Source organism: Monopterus albus, unplaced genomic scaffold (genome assembly GCF_001952655.1).
Source record: "Monopterus albus unplaced genomic scaffold, M_albus_1.0 scaffold5.1, whole genome shotgun sequence".
NCBI lineage: Eukaryota > Metazoa > Chordata > Actinopteri > Synbranchiformes > Synbranchidae > Monopterus > Monopterus albus.
The window spans coordinates 2,620,896-2,642,737 of NW_018127885.1; positions in this window are offsets into that span (position 1 = coordinate 2,620,896).

Here is a 21,842-nt window from a genome sequence, read left to right on the forward strand (position 1 = left end):
CAAGGAAAAGAGACAAAATGTCATATAAGCATTAGGAGTTTTTTTCTTCAAGAAAAACCACAGTCTACATCCTCCACACTCACACTACATCTAGCACTCCTAAGGCTGCTGTAAAAATATCAGACCCTCAAAGGTACTTTACACATGAAGGCAAACTGTTCTACCAGCTTATTTACCAGGCATGAAGACAAACTGTTCTACCAGCTTATTTACCAGTGCACAGTGCTTGGTCACTTACATATGTCAGATGATTATTACATGTCACTCTGAGACAGAAGGCTGTGGGATTAAATCGTCCTGGGTACTTTAGACTATCAGAGAGCAGATTCTCATCCACTATAATGTAGAGGATTAGGCCAGTAATGCCTATGATGGCACATCAGTGGCACATGATCCAAATTGTCTCCTGACCTGGCTGTTTTCTGAAGAGGTAAATGAGGCAGAGGCTCTAAATGAAAACACAACAGATAAAAGTTCCACAAGTACAGGGGGCTTGCAGTATTTCATTGTAAACCTGGGGCCCGTACCCTACAGTGGTACATGGTCAAAGAACAGCCAGGCTATTTCAGACACCCTGGATATTTTCTTATCTCAGATGTTCCTACCAGTAAGCCTTTGTTGGTCTTATCATACATTTGAATCTTTGACTGATTCTGATTCAATTTCCTAACAAAGCGATCTCAGTTTTTCCTCTAGTAATCTGGTTATCAATGTTCTGGAAAGGGATGTCTTGTGTCACATTATAAGCAGTTGAAAGTAGAAGATAGCAGACAAACCTGGGTCATGGTGGCAATCTTCCAAACAGCTTTTAAACACTGTTTCACAGTTGATAAACAACCATGCCTGTAATTAATATTGTACATTCATGGTAAAAGGCATTCTGCATAATTACTCCACTGTCTCCTCCAGAAATATGCACATTCAGTGTTATTATAAAGCACACCAGTATATCATATTAAGACATAAATAATGTGCCAGTAGAATGAATTAATTTTATACACACCCTTCCCCCTTGTGCGGTACTTTACATTTAACTATGTCAGCAGTTATTGATGCACTCTTTAAACACTGACATTTTACATGCCTTTTAAATGGAGCTATTTTGTGAGCCACTCACCGAGTTAGTAAAATTTCCTTAGAGATAACATGAAGAGTTTAGTAAATTGGTTTAAACTGTTTTAAATTTGCTTTATGTCTTTTTTCCCCCAAGACATCCATATAGGAATGTGTTGCTTAGATAAAAATGTCAGATTAAGTTCTGCCTAATACCTGAAAGACAAAATTTTACCTGATGGTTTAAACCTTGGTTTGTGTAGCTGCTCATAGCAGGGTACTGATGGATTGATACAGTCAGTGGCTGTTTGCTGACTCTAAACCTTAATCAGCTAATTACTTCAGCAAGGTCAAGTTATAGATACCACTGTAAATGATCACCTATACATTTTATGGACTATAAATGACCTGGTTGGCTTTGAAAACACAAGTTAAGATTTTTTTTAAGCGCATCCATCTTAATACAGTACCCACCTGTACTGTATATACACTTTGTTCAGTCACTGAAATCATGCCTTGGTCTCCATATAATGTAGCTGTGCTTGAAGAGATGGTGATAAAAATCCACAGTCCTCATCTTAGCAAAAATGTATTCCAACGTTCAGCTGATGCAGAAATGAGGCAGCCTGAATTAGATGAATCATCTTCCAAAACAAGGAGTCTTTTTGTGTTCACCCTGGCGATTTCCTTCCTTGAAGATATCTACTTAATATGGCTATGCATTTTTGCTCAAAACAAGGGCCCTGGATTTTTCCCCCCTGTTTCTTATAGTAGTATTGCTTCACTGCCAGTATAAAGCTCTTAACAAGGGTTACCAACTATATACATTTTATAACTTATAAGAACAACAAATTAGCATGTAAACAGCAGAACACATTGAACATGTCTAGGCAGCCCAATGATGTTGTTATAGAGACTTTCTAAATCCTTGTTTTAGCTGCCACCATCATAACCAGAACAGGAGAGACAAGACATGACGTGTTCTGTGGGCTCATGTCCTCAATGAATAGTAAATGTATTTATTTATTCAACATTTGATCTCGGAGGTGCACCATGTAGTGTGTTTCTAACCAGGTTACAATCATACTAATGAAATTATGCTATTTGGGGTGATGGTCGGATAGATTCTGATAACAGGTCCTTGGATTTCCTATATATTGTATCAGATTAATCTGAATATGAGGGCATCCGAGAACATACGACAGCACTTTTGTAGTTCCTTTGCTCTTGTCAGTTTTTTTTTTTAATAAATACAAGATGTTGTCTTTGATGGCTGCTCAACAGAGAGAGAGCTGTCTTCAGCTGTAACCTCTCTGCACCAGAATCTGGAACATGACACATGTCAGGCTGTGATAAATGGTGCAGAGTCTCAGTAATTTCACTAGGAATGCCCTTGAGATGCCCAAAACCCCAATCGCAAATGCTATTGTTGAATTAAACCATAAAAAGAAATCCTTTCCCTTGACACCATAGAAACCATGCTGAAAATGAAGGAATTTTTATCCTCTCTAGGATTTACCTGTAGTATTTTGGCTTATTTACAGTGCAGTGTTTGCCTGCATGAAAAGGAGTATTAGAAGGCATATGACACACTGTCATTATTTAGATGTGTTGCGGTGCTATTATAAACTCATTTTATGTTAAAACTTTAAAGAAAATTGCTTCATAATATTTCCAAATAAAGCATCACATGTACTTACAGAATTAATAAATATCATATCAGCAAGATATGAAAAGTAGCTACTAAAGATCAAAAAGTGGTGACAAAACGTACATGACAGAGTAGATCAACTGATTTTTTTCTCAGTTATTTTATGTGTTAAGCTTTAAGCCAGAGATTTGCTTATGATATGTCTCATTTTGAGCACGCCAATGCTGCAAAGGTACTGTAACAGTATTTGTGTTGCATCTCCAGACAACACTGGAAGGCACATCAAAATCTGTGCCCCTTTATATTTCTATTAGACACCAAAAACATGAAGCTGAGTGTGTATAAAATGATCCTAAATACAAATAGCATCTCAGTCTAAGGATAGCAGGATGACCCGGGCCAGCTTGCCAACTAGCCACTTGACTTTCCTGCAACAGGCCTGAGACTAATTTATTATCTTTATGAACTGGAGTTTGTGAAGGTTTGTGAGACTGCGTTATGTAAATGAAGTAATAATGCAAAAACAACAACATTCATCACATCAGATCCATTTTTCTAAATACCTTTTAGAGATATCCTGCTAATACTAGTACACATCCATGGCATATTTGGCTCACTGTCATACAGTAAAGCTATGCCCTTGTTTTTGGAGGCAAGGTAACAGAAAATGTTGTTTTTTGTTATGATCACACTAACTTAACTAAACCAAAACATCATTTTTTGGAAGGTGATTCCAGTTGCTGTTTTGTATGATGTCAGTTCAGTTTACCACCAATGCTTCAAATTCTACATTAAAAATATTTCAGTGCAGTAAGAGTCAATGCTACATACACGAAACATAATGTTTACAGAAATACTGCAAGCAAGCAATACGCCATAAAAGAGAACTACGTCTATGTCTATCTGTACAAGTACATACTCATTTATGGACAACATGGCCATTAAACAATGACTACACTCTATCAAGCATTAATAATGTACGTAAGTGAGGAACCGTCTGTGACAAATAGTTTCCAGATTCTATTCCCCATGGAGGCTTGTCTGTAAAAAATACCATAAAGAAAATGGAAAAAAATCAGATTTACTGTATTGTCACTGGTAGTTTTGCTCAGGCTCACTGAGCATTCTTGCATGCGGTGATTTGCCAGTAATTAAAACAAAAACTGTGGCTAAACTATCTTCCGTGATATCCTCTCCAATGACAAATAGAACAGTGCGGTCTTAATTAGGAGGGAATGCACTGTGGATGTATTTGAATAGCGATGGGAAAACAGATGAGCCCATCACAGTGCACAGCAGGGAGCTGCGGAGTCTGGTCCCCCATTGCTGTGTCCTATCCATAATGCCAGGAGTGTGCCACATGCCTCTGCTGTCATCTGCACAGTGCCACCGGGGCCCCCAGGGGCCAGGCAGGTCTTCACTATCCAGCACTGGAGTGCAGCCCATCACTGGTGCACCCATTGACTCCTTTAGAAAACCTTGACCATCACACTGACCCTAAAAATCTGTTTCCTATTAAAGCTTATCCACCAATGTTTGCAAATTGATATAACATAGTTTCATTCTTGCCATTTTTCTTTTTTGTTTTTGTGAGATGCACTAGTTAGGTTGTATGGCAAACATTTTCACAGTAAAGTTAACTGGATCTTTAAAGTAAATAGATTTGAGCTGGATACAATAAATCATGCAACCATATCTGCATAGCTTTGACCTGTGTCATGGTCCTGGGGCTGCTCTTTTCTTTATTTATTTTTTAAGTTTACATGTTGGCCATTGAGGTTCTCTTTTGAAAAATAGCCACAGTTTGACTATGTCTGTTCAGCTGGCTGCCTTCAATTTTATACCTGCAAAGTTTCAATCTAGGCCTCCCTGCGTCCTTTAACATTTGGTGCCCGCCAAACACCCTCCCCCACCTTCTTCTCCCTTTTCCAGGAGTACTGGTAGAGACTGCACTTGTGCTGTTATTTTCAACCTTGGTGGACTGGGGCTTCAGTATGTATTCTGGAAATACTTCAAAGAAAAGCAAAAAGGCAGCAATTTTCTGCTTGAATATCCCTCTGACTAAATCCATTGATCATCCTTGGGGTTCCTGAGAGAGAGGGAGTGAGATGGAGAGGCATGTTTTATCCTCTAATAACTCCTACCTTCACCCCTTCCTGCCTCTGTGTTGTTGTGTTGTTGTTGGTCGCACTTCTGCTCTATTCCTTAGAGAGCTGCTGAGATTGAAGTTATTTTATGCTTCGGCTCCCCGGGCCCCAATTTGAAAACTCTTGTGTGTCAGTTTTCACACACTCCTGTCATATGGCAAGGAGCACTGCAAAGTTTTGTCTTTTTACTTTTTTATGCAAAGGCATCTTGTGTGTGAGAGTGTGTGTGTGTGTGTGTTGGGGGTGCATTTAGTGACAAATAGGGCAAGGAAAAAGGACTCATTGATGTGATTTTAAAAAACTGTTAGTTTTTGTTGTACAGTATGAGAGAATTATCTGTAAATGACATCTTCGTTTCTTCTGCCTGTGATAAAAAGTTCTCACCTGGTTAAAAAATGTTTTGTCTGCTCAAGTAGATTGCAACTGTATGGCCTCGTCCTTCGTGCTTCTGCCAGCAGATATGCCTGTGACTTTCTCCACCCAGCTTTATCCATTTGTTCATGTGATCAAAGAAGAACCCTTTTATTCACAAGCCTGCTTCTTTAACCTCTGAGCTGAAATGATATTTTCAGCATCAGCATAGCCATGAGGGTATAAGAGCTTTGATAGTTTTGGAGTAGATCAGTGCTCACTCACTCACTAACACTAGCTGGACTGTGTGTGAGAAAACCTGCAGTCTTCACACAGTCTCTGCACAGGCGTTTCACTTGACATGAACCTTTGCTCAGACACTTTGCTTTTGAATAAGCTACATCAGTTTAACTAGAACCTGATTGTTTGAATTTGAAAATTGCATGATACCTTTCTTTTGTTGCAAAAAAAAAATAAAATCAGTAGATTTTTTGACTAAAGAGTTTTGACTAAATATAATCTGCAGTGATAAAAATATTAAATTATATTTGTGTAAATCAAATGGAATGTGTCTAAATCTGTTTGCCATTGCATAAACCATTGTTGAGCCATTGAGATGTTTTATTTTAACCAGTTTGCCCTGCTCAGTGACATCGATTTTGCTATACTGATAATCTAAAATATACATAAACCAACCACTGATGCTTATTTTTTTCCTGCTGGTCTTTCCTACATAGTCATTTTATGTGTGTATTTTATCCCTTAGCCTGTAAGATCTATTGGTCAAGGTGGTGGTGAATGCCTGGGTCACAAGTTGGCTCTGTCTAATTTTGGTGCACTAGTGCAGGCACCTTTCAGACACCTCTCTTCCACTGCCAGCATCTTCCATCTCTGGCAGACTCAATAAACTGCAGTTAATTGGAAGGTGATGACAGACAAGCCAGGCACAATTTATTGCAGTTTGAAGACAACCTGTTCACTTTTCCTCTGTGGCCTCGCTGAGCCCTAATGTTGGAGCATCGCTTTCACCCGCCCCCATGCACACATTTGGCATCTGATGTGCCCACTGTGTGATGAAATACTCAAACAACACATGAAGAAAAATGAACAGAATTACATGCATTCTTAAAAAATCTTTGTGCACATTACCCTTGCGGATCATGATTTCCTTGCCATTGTCATCATTTTTCCTTGTTCAAGTAGGTTAAAACAAATGTATCCAATAACCAAGAACAACCTATCTGTGCCAGTAATGCTGCTTTTCTCATGCTGAAAATCAAATATAGTATCAAAATATATTTCTCAAGTTACACATTTGTATGCACAGCCTCTGTGTCACTGGAATTTAGTTGTCATAGCTCAGGCCATTGAACTTTAAGCTACCGTTAACATGAAATTGTGTAATAAGCCTCTAAAAACATGAATATATCAATATCATTTATGCCATGGCATAAACTTTATTTGATACAGCTTGATTGCTGAAGCCCAAGCCTTGACATTTGTGATGTACTCTGCCAAGAACATTAAGTATCCGAAAGTGATAAAGCTTCAATTTGCTAGACCATTAGACTAATTACTGCAATAATTAAGTAACTACTTGATTAGAACTAATGGGTACCTAATTATCCAGGAAGAAAAGATCAGGTGGTAATTAATAGAGTCAAGCTGATGTCTTCTGACTTACCAGTGCAGATTACCAAACATAAGGGACTGAACCTAGTGAGGACAGAAATGGAGGGGGGAGGAAATGGAGGGAGGAAAGTGTTTACCTGCCCCCCTATAGCTAAGGCAAACAGTTAGTTAGCATTGCATCACATGAGTGGATTGTTAATGATTGTTAATGTAACAGGAACATTCAACATCACTACATTATACAGGATGATTAGCCTGCATCTATTTTCTAATTTATCCATGAGTAGGGGTTGATCTCTATAGTATTGGTACTGATTACAGAGATAAGGAGGTATCGCACGGTACTTGACCTAAGTTCTTTTGATGGATGGCTGGACGTTTGTTTTCAGATCCACACTGATTTCTGGGTGTGTGTGGATGAAGCACTTAAGGGCTTTGCAGTATTTGCCCATACACCTCATTCACACACACTTCACACACCGATGGCAGTGGCCGCTGGGAGCAACTTGGGGTCCAGTGTCTCGCCAAAGACACGCAGACTGGATCGAACCGCTAGCGGGTCAGGGGACAAACCGCTCTAGCTCCTGAGCCACAGCTGCTCCACAGATACAGCCTACTGTATACTTGGAGCTACACACACTGAAAAAAGGAATGGTTTAAACTCATTTCACACAAACATCTCTTGCAGACAGAGAAAGATGAATAGAGACAAATCTAAAATTTATAGAATTCTACAATTTGCATAAAGTGTATTATCTAAACATATAAGTGAAAGGTACGGGTGTTGAAAAGGTCATTAAAATTTAAGTACACTGAATGTAGAATATGGACATTATCTATCAATCTATCAGTCTGCTAGTTACTTAATGTATAATTGTTATAAGACGGGCAGCAGTCAGACCTACTCTGCATTTAATATGCATGACTATGAATGGAAGTAAAAGTGAAAGCTGACACTTTCTGATGTATAGTTCTTTTTTATATTAATGTTTGAATAATATGTGCCTTGAGGGTGGGCTATAAATTAAAATGGAGAATTGAGGTATAAATTTTTATGAGTCATCCTCATCTGTTTCTATTATGTATTTAAAAAATGAAAGAATCACTGTTATTTGGATTAAACAGACAATTCGATGCTGCATTCCTTCAAAAAGACAAATTAAAGGTCAAAGGTGCTGCAGAATCCTTCAGTTTTCCTCAGACAGCTGCAATTAACAAAACCTACTATGTCATCCATGTGGATTTTTTTTTTTTTTTTGTGATCACCTCACATTAGTTATTAAGAGTGGAATCAGTTAATTATTAATTACAATGATGCTAATCTATTAGTCAATAAATAGAAGCAACTGCTGTGATAATGAGATGTTTGTCATTTTTTGATTCCAGCTTCTCAGATTAGAGACTTTGCTTCTTGTCTGCATTATATATCTTTGTAAAATGAATATTTTTGAATTCTGGACATTAGGCTGAACAAAACAAGATGCTTGATGATGTCACTTTGGAGTCTGGGATGTTTTGATGAGCATTTCATGGGGTAAAACATTAATCACAAGAGTAATCAGCAGATTACTTGAGTTATCAGCCCTACATTTATTACTTACTGCACCATAGTTGTTAATGCTTTGTGAACATATTACTGTGGTGATTTTAGAGCAGGTAATGATATAGACAAGTTATTATAGCTCAGAGGACTCATAGTCTGTAGACGCCATCCCAAAACCTGTGTGTTGAGGAAAACTCTTTAAAAAAAAATGCTGTCATCACAGCTGTGGGGATCGCCCACAGAGCGTGCGATTACAAATCAAAGGACGGTGAAGGAGAAGGTGTGGGGTCTTACGATGACAGGTCTTGTGAGAGTCCCAGTGAGGGTTTTTAACGAGATGAACAAGGAGGCCAGAGTTACTATACCCAAGCTCTCTCCCTTAGCATATTCCTGTGAGAGGATGCTTTTTTAAATCTCAAGGCAGGACAAAAATAACATACTTTGTGTGTGTTTCTGTCATGGTATGGCATTTGGAAATAGAGGCTCATGTAACTGGAAACAGTGGTGACAATTAATCAAGTGTTTATAGGCCATGCTCTACAGGACATCAAAGTTTTCTGCTCCCAGCAGAGACAACTATTTGAAACATGGGCTCTCCGTGTTCATTACTCTATTCAACATGCTGAAACTTTATTTTCTTGATTTACACACTGCAAACACATAATAAGTTGACAGAGAAGCAAGGTGCATTGTCTCTGAGTGTGTGAGATTTTACACCAGACTAGTTGTAATAAAATTCCACTTTATAATTCACTCACTATCCACTCCTCTCCCTGTTCCCCAACACCACACTGAATTGATATACAGTCTAATCATCTGCTAGGAGCTGATGTGATGTAAATGAAAGTAATTAAGGAAATGTCAAACATAATTAATAAAACAGGTTTAAGTTGTGAAAACACTTGTCAGCGGAATGAATGAGGATTTCGTCTCTTGTCTCCCTGGCACCGCCCTCCCCTTTTTGCTGCTGTTCAATTAGGTCATAGATTGCTCCTAAGTTACCGCACCCCTCTCACTTTCCCTTTTACCCTCTATCTCTTGTTCTCACAGCCTTTCCAATTCTATGCATGGAGACCTGTGAGAAAGGAGGGGGAGCCACCATCCTGTGGAAGGGAAATAAATTTGCCTGTCCATCCACCGCCTGGATGAAATTAATTGCAGGCTCCTCATGCTGTCTGGGTACAACTAGGGCATTAACATAAGCAATTTGCGTCCAACTTCTTCTGCTGGCTGTTTAATAGAGCATCGGACCTGACCGATAAGGCTTAAGGTCCCTGATGCATTAGCATTTTCATAATATCAAAATATTATAGCACCATGATTTGCTAAAGCCCATTCATTATTGATAAGAACAAAAGGTTTTATAAATTACAAAAGGGGAGCATGACCTATAATTATAGCAAGCAAATTAGGGTGTGCAGTAAAGTCAGTTACATTTTGAAGGAAAATAATGATGCTGGAGACCTTTCTTCTTCCCACAGGAGTGGAAAAAAAAGATTCCTTCACAGCCTCACATCATGTTGAGGAGCGTGCTCACAGGTTCATGAGGCACAATGTCTCCACAAGAAAGAGAACAGGTGTCCCCGGCCCATACTCCATTGCTGCATGCATTGAACAGGCCATTAGATGAGTTAGTTTTAGTTAATGAACATGCTCATGAGGGATATTTGTGCAAATAAACACAAAATATCTTTCATTAGTTTACAGCAGTGCAGTCATAGCACCCCAAAAACTGTTGCATAGGTTTATTTTGCAGCATGTAGAAAGTAGTTAGAGTTAGTTAATAGTAGCACTAATAAGTGGTAGTATATATTTTGTCTACAATTATGACACCAGTAGGACATTTGGACAGACACTGTGTAGTCCAGTGCATGTGAAAATTAGCCAAAAGTGACACTGCATGAAGCCCAACTCAGAACTGTAGACAGGTATGACTTGTTAGTTCTCCTAATTTCTTAATTTAGCTGACAAATTAAACATCTTTGGTGCTACATTTAAAAATAAAGACTTAAGTAGGAGCCCAACTGGCATATGTAATAATAGTTTGAATATCAAGCATGTGTTCCTACAAACCGTTGCTAGTGCTTAGATGGATCAGCACAAAACACTGGCATGAATGTATTTGGTGTCACCAAATGCACGGTGATGACATTTCGCTACTTTCCATTTGTGTAATATTTTCAGGTGGGGCGCTACAGATGCCAGATGAAGCTTCAGGGTAGATGAGATAATTGTGCAAGCTCTCCAGAGACCTCCTCCATCATTATCCCCTGTTTGTTGCTGCAGTGGGTTTGCCCCAGATGACGGGAAGGTAAAAACTCAACACAACACAATTCATCTGACCTATTCTTTTTCCACAGAGTTACATGGCTTAGTTTCACTAAACATGCATGTTCTGGATGAAATCAAGCTTTTCGTGTATTTTGAGTATGACAGCAAACAAGCATATTTCCTTATGTGTGATTGTTCAACTCATTTTTTTATACTGGCAGTATATTTCACTGCCTAACGTTCTGCCTCATTATTGTGGAATAGGCACTCAAATCCTCTCTGTAATTCACATTTGATAATAAGACTAATAAGTTGTTGCACCATGTAAACAGAGCCATCTGGAAATCCTGTGAAACCTGACTTCAGCTTCAATTTTTTATCCCTTCGTGACTCACACACAAACAAGAAAACACACAAACACATCTGACTTGTCTAACACCTGTGACATGCGCAGCTCCTTACTTAGTTTTAGATTGCTGATTTTGTGTAAAGACAGGAAGATTAGCTTGAAGCATCAGACTCATGGAGTGCTGCATATGGTATTGTTAGTTTTTATTGGATCTAATACTTAATGTATGAAAATCATTTCTGCCAGCAAAAAAACAAACATTTAATTAAAAAACATAAAAAAATATATATATTTTGGTTAAAGACAATTGGTATGTGTGGGTTCTGGATCTGTTTGAACAATATATAAACAAATAAATATAAAATATGAACAATATTTACTTTCTTCATGAACAGAAGAAACAGCTTCATACTACTCTGCCCACGCTCATCAACCTATTGAATAATGGACTTTTCAAACTGCATTCATTGTTTTATTATTATTATTATTATCATTATTATTGGTTGCTCAGATACAGCGCAACAAGCTGTAAACATGATACTGATGTTTTGTCCCCTTATAAAATTAATGTGGCAAACAGTGTCTTATTTTCACATTGAACAGCTACACAGTGACATTATCATTTGTTTGAACTCGTGCTTCTGTCCACCTGATGAATGTAAGCCCTATATTCTTTCTTATTTTAGCTCTCTTTTACTCTCCGGTTGCTGCCACATGCTCCGCTATGTTCACCAGCTAGCTGATAACTTTGTCTGTCTGCTGTTTGGTGTTGGGGAGGTAGCGTACAGTAAAGTAGGTTTATTAAAGCTTGTAGTCGGAATCAATTTTGATGAGAGTCCTTTCACTATGCTCAAACATACAAACACAAAAAGTTAAACTACTGTAGTGAAAGAGAGCTACTGTACATGAGCACTCTGATGAGCAATGAGTCCCAGTTTCCCCACTACACTCAAGTTCCTCTTCGTTCATATTGTGCCCTGTCTACTCATCCAGCTATCACATCAGCAAATAAATGTAGGGAAGGGAACCATCTTGCCTACATTCCATGCTGTAGCAGTCTGCTACATTTATCTTTAGGTCTCTTTGTGTAGCCAGGAGCTCAGAGTAGTTACATAGTAATATAACCAGTGGGAATTATTTCTGTTATCTTACTCATTCTTTGATTGTATCCTGTTGGGCCTGTCTAATCTCTGTCACTGTCCCAGAGTGATCCCTGCTCCATATCGTTCATTAATCTCTAGCTATGATGTTTTTTTGCCTCTTCCATTCAGTTATAGCATTTCAAGTCATAGACATATTTTGCTGGAAAAACAATGACCACGTACGGAGAATATATTATAAATCCAGGGCTTCATTAGGTGACAAAGTATCCGCTCTCTCTCTTTGTGCCCCTCTCAATTTCTCTCCATCTAATCTCCCTCTGTCTGTAACAATAAGAATTAATTAGCCTGCTTATTTTTCTCTGGTCATGGAGAGGCTCCCCATCTGGATGGAAGACAGTCCTCTGTGTGTCTGATTAATGGCGTGGAGAGACAGTTGCCTGTTCTGAAGCCTTGCTGTCTGGCCCAGGTTGGAATTTCCAGAAGGCAACCTAATGTTAGTCCAGGACATAAAAGAATAAAAAAAAATATGCCCGCAGAGATTGTTGTGCTCTCTTTAAAATTAGCAGTTATTGCCATGTAAAGTGATAAGAAAATCTACAACTATGGCCTATGTCTTTTGCTACTGTTCCAATACTTGTGCTTTTTGCAGCAATTATAAAATGTGTGTAATGCAGCTTGATAGTGTGGAACAAGTTGAGGTCATTGTTATTATTTTTATTAATTAAGCATCGAGACAGTTACGCTTCTTTATGCCTCCATGCTGGCGATAGCCATGGCCAGAAACATTATATTTTCGGGTTGTCCATATGTCCGTGCGATTCATATTAACATTATATGTCAGGAATGTATTGAGGGAACTTCTACATATTTGATACAAGTATCCACTTACACTCAAAAATGAACCGATTAGATTTTGTTGCTCAAAGGTCAAGGTCAGTGACCTTATGTCTGTCGGTTCCTGTGAATTTGACTGGCTGGCGGAGGCATACAACTGCAAGGTGGTAAATCTATTTTTAAACTGCATCTGAGCTGCATTTACACACAATCACTTTAAATTTGTCTAATAACAATAATGCACAGTCCCATTATTATAATTACTGGTTTTGTATAGTTTCTGCTGTCTCTGACCACAGGATAGATAAGGAAAATGGCAGTGCTCAGGATAATGAAGTGCTTCTGCAGCTCTTCCTCTAAATAGTTTGCTGTTGGGTAGCTTGTCCTTTTTTGTTCTTAACAAACCTGGTCAAAGTCCCAATCCATTTAATAAGGTTAGGATTGGCTCCAGCCCTTATATCTATAATTCCTTTGCATTATTTTTTATTCTACTTTGATACTACAGATACAAAAACCTATTTAAATATCATGAGTGTTTATGAGTTTATCATCCAGATTTACATTACCTAAGTCAAAAATGTACAAATCCCACACATACTGTAGGACTTTTAATGCAGCTTTAAGAATGCTGCCCAAAACTATGCTTTTAGAGATTTACAGTAGCAACTGCAATCACAAAAACAAACGAAGAAACAAAAAAGAACACCACTAACTTATTTGATAGCAGGCTGATATTTTAAAACACGGCGTTCGTTAGGCATAGACAGTTCACCCCCTTCTAGTCAAGGATGCGGTGTTAACACATGATTTTTGTGTTCACATTTCTTTTAAACCTTTACTACTGTCAGTTCTCTGTGGAGCAGTCCTTGAGATTTTAGCCACCTAGTAGCCTGGAACAGAAAAAAAGGGCAAAGCATCTTTCTTGCCACTAGAGCCATGATTCATTTGTCACTAATGTGTCAAAGAGAAGATGACATTTACAGCCTGGTGAAGTGACTGCTTTCCAGTCCATCCAGCACCCCCGAAGTAATAAATGTTTACCTTTAAGAAAAAGGTCTGTGTGTTCAGGTTTTTCCTTAGAAGTGAGAAGCCCACTGGGTTACTGGCTTCTTTTCTCCACCTTTCACATAATTCATCAAGCAGGCATTTTGGAGGCAGTATTTTCAGCATACACTATTTACACTAAATGCTTTTATAAATTACCTTCACATGAGCTGTGTTCAAAATTACAATTGGGTATTATGTTACTGCAGTACAATACTATACTGAAATGAATGTTTTTGCTTTAATGTGAGTGAAATTCATTGTTGACCTGTTGTGGTAGTTCTTTATTAAGAGAATAGCTGAGTTTTTGTAACACAAAATATCAAAACAGCCAAATACAAATGCAGATACTGTATAGAAGCATCAGGACACCAGCTGACACAACTCTTGAACAGCCTATGAACTGGGCTAGTACCAAATCAATGGAAAGCTGCAAAAATGTTAAAAAGAGCTGAAGAGAAAACCAATGTCTAGGCCTTGAGGGCTGAGGTGCGCAGCATCACACCAGACTCTTATCTCTGGATATCTCTTTCCCCTGAGAGGATTCAACACTCCAGCAATCAGTGGGTTTCAAAGGTACAGTATATCAGGTGCATGACCTTAGGGTTAGTGAAATCTACAGTCAAGCAACACCAGCTGAAAAAGTCAGACACAGAACTAGATATCATGTGGCCAGCATACAGTTACAGCCAGATACACACAGCCAATACTGGTACTGTTGTATTCTCTCTGATACATTAGATACTACTGCTTACGCACATCTTGTGTTTCTGTGCATCATGTAAGTATTATAGCCTAGAATACATTTTTCCAACCTACAAATAAGTTTTATACTGAATTAGATTTAATACTGATTAACTCTGCATTATACCAAAGCATAATGCATAATATGCTGTATCTTAAAAAAATAGATCCATTATCATTCAATTTTCCTCTCATTAACCTTTGGTTCATTGCTTAATGTGTAACAGGCCAAAGGCCATTGTAACCTCTCTCAGTGGACTCACTGTTCTTGATCAATATGCTTCTTGCTCAGCAGCTCACATTGTTTTATTTTCCTGCATGTGTTCCAGGGTAAGGTGTGAAAGGATCATTCCAAGTCTCAAAGGAGAGGCTTCTTTCAGTATCCTCAAAGTAGCGGATCCCACCCACTCAATTGTTCTCTACATAATCATATAAAAAGATTCAGGAAGAGTTGTTTTTTTATTGTTGTTGTGTTTTTCCTTTGCTGAACAATGCCCTTCCGCCACAGGGTCCCATAACAGCCTACCAGTCTGTGCTCAGCACACCTCCACCCCTCATCCCACCCTCACTATCTCGTTTTCCTCATCTGGCCCAGGCCCACTTCCACATCTACATCCCATTGTCTAAGTGAAGGCAGCACGCGCAGGGCTGGGGCCAGTCCAAACATACTCACCTCTTTCTCTGGATGACTGCCAGCATTCTTTGAATAACGTAAACTTTGTTGCTTTGCAAATCAAATTAACAGTTGAATTTTAGTAATGGAACAAATATTATAGCTGCTTCGACTGTCAAAAATGGGTGTGTGTATTTATTTACACGACTTCTTGTTTGTATCATGTTATTGTGTAGGGATTCATGAATGCACGTGTGTTGGAGAAACCAAATCCCCAATCCATCATGCATTCCCCAAGGTGGGCCAGCCAGTGTGTGTGTTTGTCACTGTCCTCTGTCAGGAAAGAGGGTTGGAGCGTGTTCTCCGGACGAACCCCCTTTGGCTGAGGAAGTGCTCCTCTATATTGGCCTCTTTGTGGCTCGCTAATCGAGCTTTCCTGTCAGCAGGCTGCACAGTCCCAGTTCAGGGTACACTACGTGATACAGATCCACTCCGGCGCTCCAAGGGAAGTTCTGGGATCAGCAGATAACAGCACAGCTCCCTCATCTAACACGCAGAATAGTGTTGTCTCTTTCTCTCTCTGTGTCCTTGCATGAATAAGGAAAACACCGATTTTAACCAGTTAAAAAATTCCATTATTCAGCATGTCGACCTGCTACACAGTCTCTTTTGGAAAGCCCCATAATTTCCTTTATGTCTGATGTGCGTGTAATGTGTGTTTAAATATGCAGTTCCCCACTTATGTTATTAAGCTTAGACTCAGAGACTGTTAAACATGTGCATTGCTCTATTTTTGGCATTACACCATCTATTCTGGTTTCCCATTTTTGTGATTAAAACAGACCATTATCCCTCCCACCTGAATTTTGTACTCCACAGTGGGCCATCATGCAAACAGTAGCCCTCTTTTCAAATATAAGCTGATTTTAGTGCTATCTGACAAGAGTGGCCACGAAGGACCCATGTTCTGGTATTCAAAACCAATTATAAAATAATAATCTGTAGGTGTCACTTCTATTTAAAATTCTGGCTATTCAGGCATTTACAGAAATGTCAGGGGGGTTTTTCAAGGACTTTAGGACATACAGACGTACTGTAGCAGATATTTTACTGGTGAAATCACTGAAATTTAGATTTTCTTGTTTAAATTTATTTAGTTGGTATTTTATTTGTCATGTTTTTCACTTGTTCACCCCAGCTTTTGGAGAAAGGTATTTTCAATGTGCACATATACTGTATGTATATTTTCTGTAATGCTTGTATATTTAGTTCTTCTAACTCTTTCTCTGTTGTGGTGAATTACAATTTAAGAGATATTTTAGATTTAAATGATTTTTATAAACCAGACATTTGAGTTTTCAGTTACTTCTATCACTCACCACCAACAGCCTTGTTGTGTTAAGGGATCTTGGTTAATTTTCTCTTTGCATCTTGTGGGTTTGGGACTGAGATACAAAGAAAAGACACAAGTGAGGCAAACATGGACCCGTATAGGTGACTTGGGAAGGAGCCTAAACCGTCTAGTGGCTTGAAAGAAATCTAGTAAAGACGCTTTAACAATTATGTCATATAAATCTCATGTAATCTGCTGATGAGACAAGATAATTCACATATAAAGTAAGGCATGCAAGTGAAGGCCTAACTTTCTAAGGTAATCATATGGTTAATAAGAATGGTCCTGCTACAAACTGGAGTCCGCTAATTATGACAACCAGAGATTTACCTGAAACTGCAGTCTCATGAATGATAATTTTGACAAGACTTCATAATTCTGTGCACTGTTTCTGTAGCTTTTATTTCCACATTTGATCTATATTTATCCAGATGATGGTTGTAACTTTAAAATGACTGAAAGGTTAACACAAAAAAGTGCACTCTTATGTTAACAACCTTGAAACTCAGGTCAGATGATGCATGTCGATCAAAGCTTACAGAGTGTAGTGACATGCACAAAACAACACTATTGTTGCTAGATGTACAGTAAATGCCAGCGATTACAATTGTTGTATGTATGGTGCAAGGCAACATATAACTCCAACGTATGGGGTGTGGGCCCCAGTATTAGAAAAAGACGAATATCAAATGCAGTTCTGAAACCGGTGAATTATTATGACTTTACTGGTGACATTTTACAGTGGCATATGGCAGCAGGCTCATGGGACACCACGGTTTTTTGATGAATACTTTGAGTCAGAGGGACCAAAGGACACTGCTGGGCATATGTTGCCTTCTGTCTTTGCCTTGTGAAATGATAATGTGGCCTCACTTAAACAAGATTCTGAAGCCACTGAGATGCCATTTTTCGTAGCAAGAGATATTGTAGTTCAAACATGGAGGAGCTGACTACATGTGTGTATGTCTGCGTGTTTAATGTGTGTCTTCTGTGTCTTGTTGTTGACGGTCAGGTTGTCTTATTTCTTGAATACATACAGTGTATGACAAAGTTAAATTGTAGAATCCATGTAAAACATGGCTTCCTTCATATTAAATTGTAGATTATGATGTTGTACAATTGTTCTGCTGACATACAAGATCTTAAATATTTGGGTCATTTTCATAAATCTTACATTTACAAGGCTTGAATGTTTATGTACAGCTTTCAGCATAGAACAGACATTAATCATTCAAGATAGCCTAACTTACTAGTGTTTAAGGTAACACTACCTGTGCTCGAACCCAGAACCTTTTGCTGTGGTCACCAGCTTCGCAGGTTGTGAGCTGTGTCTGCCTGTTCTTCATATGTGTATATGTTCGTCATATACGCAGTTGGTCAAATAATAGCAGTGGCACATATAACTAAACGCTAATGTGTGTATAAAAACACACTCACATTCACACACACAAACATTTGCATTCTGCAGTTTTCATAAACAAAATCAAATTGAAAAGGGTAAAGCCAGAAATTAATTATCCATCTAAAGCAAATGTACTGGAAAATAAAATTTATGGAACAATTATGAAAATGGTGTGCTTAAGTGGAAACCCCACAATAGTTTAATTAATATTTCATTGGATTACTCTTTTAATTCTTAGCCATAGTGAGTGTGATGGAATGTAGAAGGCTGTTGAGTGGAGTGGTATTTTAGATTTTAGGTAGAAAAAAAAGGGCTTGTACTGCTTTCAATGAGATTGGAGTTGGATAGCGTGTTGCCATGATAGTAGATCTGAACCAAAGGGTAAATGTTCTGCAGGTGATTAAAACATTTAGAAGATGAGACCTTGACTCTTGGTGCTGAGATATGTTATGATAAAGCATATTAATATGTGCTTGACATTTTGTAGTAGAAAGATTAGGGTACATGTTGGTCTTAGCTAATGTTCTGTTTGGTTTCAGTAACCGCACATTAGCATATCGTGTAAGTGAGTGTGTGCATGTGTATCACCTCAAATGGTTTCTTTGCGCAATGTTTTCAGTGCCCCTTTATGCCAAGGAAGGACTTGCCCTTCTTGCTGTCACTCATCCATTGGGAACACTGCTCTCTCACTGGCATACTAAAGAGTCCTGATATTTTTGTCTTACATTTAAAGAGGGAATTACGCAGAGCTATTGAGGGCTTATGACCAGGGCATTTTAACTTTTTTTCTCCTGATTCTTGGAAGTCATCCAAGTAGATTGAAAAGATGGGAAGGTTAGAGAATGGATAGAGAGGTTATTGACAGCGCTGAGCTTAGTACTTTGAGGGACAAGTGGAAACAATGTGCTGACTGTAAGCCAAGGACCGGCTCTGCTGTTTTGCATGGGGACATAAGTGTCCTGAGTGGTCTTTTTATCAAATGTTTCTTCCCTTCCCCCTAGAAAGCCGTTACAATGAAACCAAATCTAAAGCAGCAATTTGTAAGTCAAGAGCCTGGTAAAATGGGTAGTGTGTGGGGAGAAGGGAATCTAAAGTGTATGGTGTGTAAAGTGTCTGTTTAGGGCAAATGGAGCTCTGGTCTGCTTTGCATGCCATTTAAGTGTTTTTTTCTTTGTTCCAACTTACTATAAAGACACCACCAACACTGTGCTAAAGCCCCTTTTTATCCATACTGCATGTGGTAATGTGGTAAACTCATTTAAAAAAGTCAGCCTCTTAACTAAAGAGAAGAAACAGACATACAAGACATTTTACATTTGTAAACACTTACAAACATGAGCATCAGGTTTCAAATAAAGAAAAGTAGTACCTGGCGAGATAAATAGGGAAGTGAGGGATTATTTTGATTTGGACAAACTCCAGAGTAAGGAAAATATCAAATTTTCAAATGAAAAGAAATCCCCCTAACAGTCTTTGATGGAATTTCACTAAAAGTTTAGATTTTAGGTTTGATTATGTTTAGGTTGTGTTTGACTCACTCAACATCACATATGCAGTGCTGTATGTGTGATATTCACAGTAAAAGGCATTTAGTGGCCTTTTGAAGCGCAAAGCACAAACACAGTCCATATCACCATGTGCAGGAAAAGTGGCGGTGCGTTTCTGGAATAAACCATGTGCTCTATTACAAATCAGCCATCAGCCCATATTCTGCCTCAGTGACATTTAAGCCATAGCCTGATTTGAACTGTGTTTTTGCTGACAATGCAATGCTGCTGAGCTCATCTAATTGGCAAATGCTGAAGAGTGCCAAACACTGTCATCCTTGACACCACAACTGCAGTGCTGGCTCACCAGTGGCACACCCCTGTTGTGGCGTTCCTCCAACTTGGGCACAGGGTGAGTCAACAAAATGCCAAATGGGTGCAGGTGATGAACATCCATTTGCGCACTTCTAGGAAAATGTCACTTTACCAGCACGGTGCTCCCACAGTATACCCACATGAAAACAGGGCCCTTAGTGTGACAGCTTCACATTTACCAACAATCAGCCATATAACATCACTTTTAGTCATAGATGTGGGTACATTTCAAGATTTGGTAGACCTAAGATTTAGCTTGCTCCATTGTGAAGGACAGCAGCTGTCGGTTTGGCATCACGACATTTACAGTGGACATCAGTGTCAGTACAAAACAAATGATCATCTGGTCAGTTGTTAATGATTGATTACTTAGAGTAGATTTAATTGATTTTATGGTTTTGTCTCAGCAGTCTTACTTAATGGTACAATAACATTTTAAATCAAGCTATTTAATAGTTAATGAGCATTATTGTATGATGCTGAATGCACGTAGTGCTCTCTGTAATTAAAATATGCTGTAGTAATGTTTCATAGCTACTTGGAGAACAGCTGTGTCACACTCATGTCATTACTGACAGAAAGAACGTACACCTCTTGGGCAAATGCAGAGTAAGAAATTCACAGGTTTACTTGGCTTTCTGGGAAATCTATATAATGACATGTTAACGTAGCCTCTTAGCCAAGCATTCTTGATGGAGTCCCTGAGGTATCAAAATGATTATGAGAGCCATGGGCTGCCACTGGAAACAAACCCACTGACATACTGATAAAATCCCTGCCCCGTGTTTATATGCCATTTTGCAAAGAAATCAGAAAAGGTAATCATGTATGGAAGCTGAGGTTAAGAAGCAATGTTACAGTCTATTAAGTTTAATATAGATATGTAGAATAAGCATATGCGGGGAGACATTAGCATAAATCTTGGTTACACACGAATGGTACAGTGCACTCTATTCTCTCCCAGCAGTCGGGTCTAATGACAAATACTGTGAATGAGCCATGCCAGCCTGGTGACTGCTCACTTGAGCTCTCAATTAGCCCTTTACCAGTAAGTCTTCTGTACCAGTCCATTCAGAATACTAGTATTATCCATTATTATTCTAAAATGAAATATAATAAAAAGGATGCAGGCAACACTGGCTAATAAGTAAAGCATGACACTATTTGACACCATCTCTACAGTAGCATTTTACTTTTAAACCGTATAGAGTTTCCAAAGTCAGTCAAAGTGTTATTTGTCATGAAAAATAAAACCTCCAAAGTCTTGATTTTTTTTTTACCCCATTAGTGGGCTTTCCCCATCTGGAATGTATCTCAGAACAATGCACATAAAGTGTATTTTTTTTAATTGGTATAAAAATGCCAGGATTATTAACCAGTAACCATCTTTGGCCATCTTTCACACACTGGATATAAGTATATTAATAAATAGCATTTATTGTCCCATGCTGCAGTTTAATGCCTTCAGTTTTTTTTATCATACACTCCAGCTGATCAACTGTTATTGATTTTGTTGTTTATGGGGAAAACCTGCTTTTCATTTCGTCTATATTTTCCATTCTCCAAACCCGTTATAGTTTTAAATATGCAATTTTTGATCACTTGTGGTGCTAATGAGAAACATTCTGTTGATTTTGTCACCTTCTGTTTGTTTCTCCTGCTCTTGCGATATGGCCACCAGGATGCACATGTACATGCACGAGCATGCGGGTGACATGACGCACATCCTCGCTCACTGCAGAAGGCTGTACTCAACCAGTCGATAACTTTATTTGTATCATACTTTTCATACAGGTTAATGTTATTTAAAGTGCTTTACATCATAACACAGAATAAATGCAAAAATGAAA